Consider the following 6,014-nt stretch of genomic DNA (forward strand, 5'->3'; position numbering starts at 1 on the left):
AAAGAGAAGGAGGGAGGGAAGGAGGAGGAGACACCGAGACAGAAGTGCCACACGCCGCATATCCACCACCCAGTCTTTTGTCTAACTATCTGTCTGATGTTCTGTAATGCCTACCTGTCTGTCTCTCTGCCTGACTTTTGTCATAACATCTCTGTATGACACTTTAATTACCAATATGTCTGGCCCTTACCATGCATGGTTGTCTGTCGGAAATTTGCTTGTGTCTACAAATACAACGTATCCAGAGCAGTTTGATGTTGTCTTTAGGGGTTGAGACAAAGTAAATTCAAAATGCAGTGAATTAGTGAAACATTACAAGAGAAAATACCAGTCAGGGAAGCATATATTTACAGTAATTTTTAAAATTGGGGAAAAAAATTATATATATACTGTACTGAAATATAAAATAAATAACACTGTATAATAAATATTCAACACGGATAACATCTTTCTCTGGCTTGGGGAGGGGAATTGGCTGGGTAGTGAGATGTTTTTTCTCCCTGTTTTTGTCCTCTGTGGTCTGCTTTTTTAACTTTTTGCTTTGCTTCACTGTGTTTACTTGTGATTTTGAGCAAGAAAAAAAAAGTGACAAATGTCTGATGTCTGGGGGAAGTAATTATGTGTTGTCAGATTGTCCGCTCGTGGATTTAGATTGAGATGACATGAAGGCCAAATTACTAACTAACTAACTAGCACTCACATCACAGACGTCACTATTTGAATTACAAATTGTCTTCTGTGATTGGATGAGGGGGAAAAATTAACTAGAACCATAACGGTGTGTATAAACTCTGCTCATCTGGACATCCAGGCAAAAAGATTAGACAGAATGACATCTACACTGTAACAGTTGACTGGGTATCAAAAGGTAATAAGTTCTGCTACTATAATAATTTTGATTATAAGTCATCAAAATCGACTGCATAGATAACCTTTTAAAATTTTAAATGGGATTATGTGTGTTTCTGTGTATAGTTTTACACTGGTCCATCTTTTTATGTGTGACCATGTGGATCCACTTATGTGTGTGTGTTTAAATCCACATGGGTGTCTGTCTATCTGTGTGTGTGTGTGTGTGTGTGTGTGTGTGTGTGTGTGTCCATACATTTACAATATCTTTCTACCTGCGTGTGTGTCCATCCATCTGTGTGCGTCTGCATGCATGTTTGTCTGTTCAGACACTTAATGACCTATAGCCCTTTGTCTCTCACACACTCCTCTCCATCACTCCAGCCTCTCATTACAGCTGCAGAACCACAGCCTGTCACGTAATTAAAGGCAAAGTTATAAATGACCAGCAGGCCAAAAGCCATATTTCACAGGTGGCCGCATATTTATTTATAATTTTTCACCTTTAAATGTGTTTCTTATGCAAATGAGAGCCAGGACACTTTTCAATTAACTTTGGGGGCCAGTCCCTCTAAGTACCGCAGAAGCTTGTTATTGAAAAAAGAGTATTTTTGTTATCAGCCATAAATTATTCCTGTGTGTCAAAGAAATTGAAAGATGTAATGTATGGGCCTGTATTTGGTGCTTCCAGAGGTGGCTGGTGCATTTCCCCTCCCTTAAGGACTTGGCGATTGCTTTTCTGGAAATACCAATTTTTTTCATTCTCTCAAATATGATTCAACCCCTCCCTTTTTGCTGTTCTACCAGAGTCTCTCTTTCTCCTCTCTCGTGCACACACAGTCAGACTTGCACTTATACAGGGCAGTTTGGCGGTATATTATATGAGCAATTGGCAGGCAGGTAGGTAGGTAGGTATGGTTCTTTTATGGTGACAGACTGAGAGTGTCCCCCTCTGCCTCATTTTCTCCTTAATTGACCTGCTGAGGGAAAGCAGTGGAGCGACCCCGCTATACTATCACCTCAGGGAGAGAGAGACAGAGAGAGAAGGAGATTCAACAGAACCAACTCTCTACTAGCATAGTGAGGAAGACAGAAAGTTAAGTAGTAGAGGTATCAAAAGAGAGAAACAGTGAAGAAAGCTAAAGAAAGAGACAGAGCAATTGTAAACCGGGGAAAGAACAAGTGTTCTTCCCGGTCTCCTGTCCCATCAGTAGCCCCTCACAGTGGGACATGTGTAGGATATGCTTTGAGGTACGCGCGTGTGCATTCACAAGTGTGTTACATTTGTTGGGATGTGTGTGCACCACGCATTAAGGTGTGTGTGCAGCTGTGCCCTCTCCCTGGTGCGTAAAAAACGTCCATTAATTGAATTCCCCTTAATTTCCCGTCAGCTTCGCCTTGCAGAGCGAGACGCCTGCCTGCCAGCCGCGCAACGCCACACTTCAGGTATGGTGGATAATGGAGGATGACATTTCTGTCCCACCATGCCTCGGGGCAGCATGTGATACATGGCTTCCTCTATGAAGGTTAAACTCAGCTAACCTGCCTTTGGCGTTTCATTACCCACTTGTTAAATACTCTTTTGGTAATAAAATGATTAAAAATTTTATTGCTTCTCTCAAATGAGGCCTCTTTTCAAAGGGATTTAATGACTTTGGAGATGGATATGTGTGTGTGTGTGTGTGGGAGTGCACTCTGTGTGAATGCATGCATGTGTGCGTGTGTCCAGACAAGTGCATCTCCAGTTAGGCACGAACAGTGTGTAAAAACCTAATGAGAGTGATAGGCTTTACAGCGAAGCCACCATTATTCTCAGCCAAACGACCTGGGCCGTCATTATGTGTAAAGTAGCAATACCTTTTCCCTCTGCCGGGGCACATTCAAATAGACATGTTTTACATACAGCTCAGTTCTGTGTCTTGAAGCGAAGTGAAGTATTTATACTAAAATGAATGGGCCTGACTATTTTTACATCACAAGTTAAGCAGCGTGGCTATAGCAACGGGACATAAAATATTATATTCACCCCATTAACAGGAACTACAAGGCTTGCCTCGGCCAATATGGCTCCACAGCGACTGAGCAAATCATCATACCCAGTGTCATTTTTGCTGTAAAATTAGCAGTAAAGGGACTTGAGAAACTGATCTCAAAAACCCAATAAAGCAGTTTGTTAAGGTCTGAGTCAGGAAACAGAAATGGGTCACGGGGACATCTGCAGCAAAAACTTGGTGTTTCATTTTATTGAGTTAAAGTTAATAGACAATAGATAGGTTGTCTATATGACTTCTGCTTTGTTTATGCAGTGCTGACGGAGAAGATTTGTCCTTAGTTCAGCAAATATAAAAAGGCATAAGCAAAAGGTTTACAGTATTTTAATTTGATATCTCTATGTCTCATAGAGACATAGAGATCACGGTACATAATGTCAAAACAGTATGCCCTTTGTGGGTTGTAAAATGTTGAATTGCTTCAAGCTAAAATATAGTTTTTGTTCAGATTAGCCTGCTTCCCTGTTGGGTCTTTGGGTCCCAGTCAGTTTTGTTGGGGCTCATTGTTGTACTGCTGCTGCTCTCACAGAACCTCTGCACGCACAGACACACACACACACACAGACACACACACACACTTAATAAATTGCTGGGTCCCCCTCCCTCGGGCCAGAGGAGTCGGTGCTGGCCAGTTCAACTGATATATCATGGCAGCCCGCTCCGCTCTGCTCCACTGGACCCTGTCCAACACCTGTTCTCCCATCAGGGGATGTTGTGTTGGCGTGGCATGGCTATGCCACTGTACAGATTGGCACTGCCCAGTTGGGGCAGCGGAAAGGATGAAGTATGAGATTCCCAGTGACAAAATGTAAGCTGTAATTAGGAGGGAGGACCACAGTGCAAAACAGTCATGCCTTTTATAAATATCATCTGCATTTTATGATTTAGGTATCACTTTGGAACAACCAATAAATTAATTAAATGAACCATGAATAAATTTACATTATTATTTTAGCAGATGGATGAACCATTTCAGCTGCTGTTGATTTTGATTTCAGGATTTCTTTACACCTTATGTACTTGTCTGACCGCTCATGTTGCTTGCCCTGAAAGGCTAAACTGCTGTGTCTAGCAGAGTTGTTTCATCTCCAAATCTCAGCAATGAAACTAGTGAGTAAAATGTTGCCATAACTGACATAAATGATGGACAAAACTAAGATACAGCCGCCAAAAGAACTGAATTATCCTCCAAGTCAATCTGATGACATTAATCTCATGAGTTGAATCTACAGTTCCAAAATATTACATTTGTGCCGGTTTAACTGGCTCAGCAGAGTCACGGTTTCATCACATGTCTAATAAATCACCGATCGGTGACCTGTATTTGACTTTTTCTCACTTTAATTTGGTTTGTGGTAGCACAAACATTTATTTAGAAAATGTGAAAAATACTATTTAATGCATAAACCTCATATCAAACACCTTGTTCTATGCACTAAAGTCTACAGTGATAAGGTGAACATAAAGCCAGTTATCATTCATGTGTTTCTACCAACATGACATGGAGAACTTGGGTATTAGTGCTAGAATGCCCCCCTATGTAGTCACCTGTCTGTCTGTTGTCTTCTGTGGCCACAGGGACATTTAGCACAGGGGGGTTACGGGGTCTGTCTCTTGTCCCATCAGCATGACAGATTGCCTTGGAGAGAGGGGAGGTGCTGAATGAGAAATGAACATTTGTGGCGCTGCGTAGGTAGGATGTCTCCACTGAGGCTGTGACGTACTCTTGTCACATATTCATAGTTCTGCCCATATTGGTGGAAACAAAGAGAGGTGTCATATGGTGGACAGGTGTCTCTTTTACTCTCAGTAGAATCAGGTTTGCCATTTGGGCTGGGATGGAAAATCATGCTTTGTCAAAGAATACGCACAAAATGTGTCTTCACTCTACAATTCATGGAAAATATAATATAATGAAATAATATTCCATTAATCCACCTATGACCATGTTTGCAGTCAAAATAATAGAATTTTGGCACAAATCCTTATTGCTAAACGAATTTACTTTGGGAAAAAAGGTACAGTTATGCAGCTGAATTACTCAGATACAGTATGTGAGGGGAAACGATATTTTATTGGGAGGTTGCTGTGATAATTAGTCAATAATTCCCTCTCTCCTCTCCTGCTCGTACACTGTAAGGCCACCTTTTGTCCAGTAGAGGCCGACAGACGTCTATAAATGACCATAAACGATTTTAATTTACTTGACTAAACTGATAAACTCACACAGTTAACTGGTACGGTTTTCATTTTAAGTTTTTGTTACTTCTGCTAACAATGTATTTCCTTAGAGAAGATGGTTTGCTACTACAACTACTACCCGTTAAAGGTTTTTTTGTGGAGTTATTCGTGATCTGAACCGAGGGTGTCCAATGTTGTACAAATTATAAAGTATTCTTCGGCTATAAATATAACTGACTTGATTTATGCGCATATGATAAAAATGACAATGTCTTTCATATAAATAAAAATTGACTAAATAAAAACAACAACAAAAAAAAATTTCTTCAAGCAACTAATTGATTACCGATCCTTGATATGCACCTAAAAAAAACATCTGATCCACGGGTGGACGTTGCATGTTCCCAGGGTTTTATTTTTTATGGTGAGATGATACCCAGATGTGCTGTATACTGGAAGACTTCAGTCCTGTCAGGTCTGATATTCTTGCAATACAAGTATGTCAACTTAACGGTGACAAAACTGACAATTGTGAGGAGGGTTAGAGGGCAAAAAAAAACAAAAAAACTCAACTTGGTCTTTGGGCCTATGACTAACACATGCTCACTCACACTCACATGCACATTTAGTTTGGTCCATTTATTCCCATTTAATCCCATTAATTAACCACTAACCAGATCATGATTCATAGGAGAAAGGGAGAAAAAAGTACTTCAGCTCAACTACATCTGACTATTTGTTATGTTGGCTATCTATTTTTTCAGAGGTGTTTTATGTCATTTAGCATAAATACCTGATGCACCTAACCTTTGAATTGGTGCCTGTTCTGTTCATCATAATAATACAACAAGGATATGACATTACCTTTGGAAAAAAAAAAAAAAGTTAAAACGCATTAAGTGGTAAAAGAGTGAACCGCCGCTCGGACCATAC

Source organism: Siniperca chuatsi, linkage group LG1 (assembly GCF_020085105.1).
Source record: "Siniperca chuatsi isolate FFG_IHB_CAS linkage group LG1, ASM2008510v1, whole genome shotgun sequence".
NCBI lineage: Eukaryota > Metazoa > Chordata > Actinopteri > Centrarchiformes > Sinipercidae > Siniperca > Siniperca chuatsi.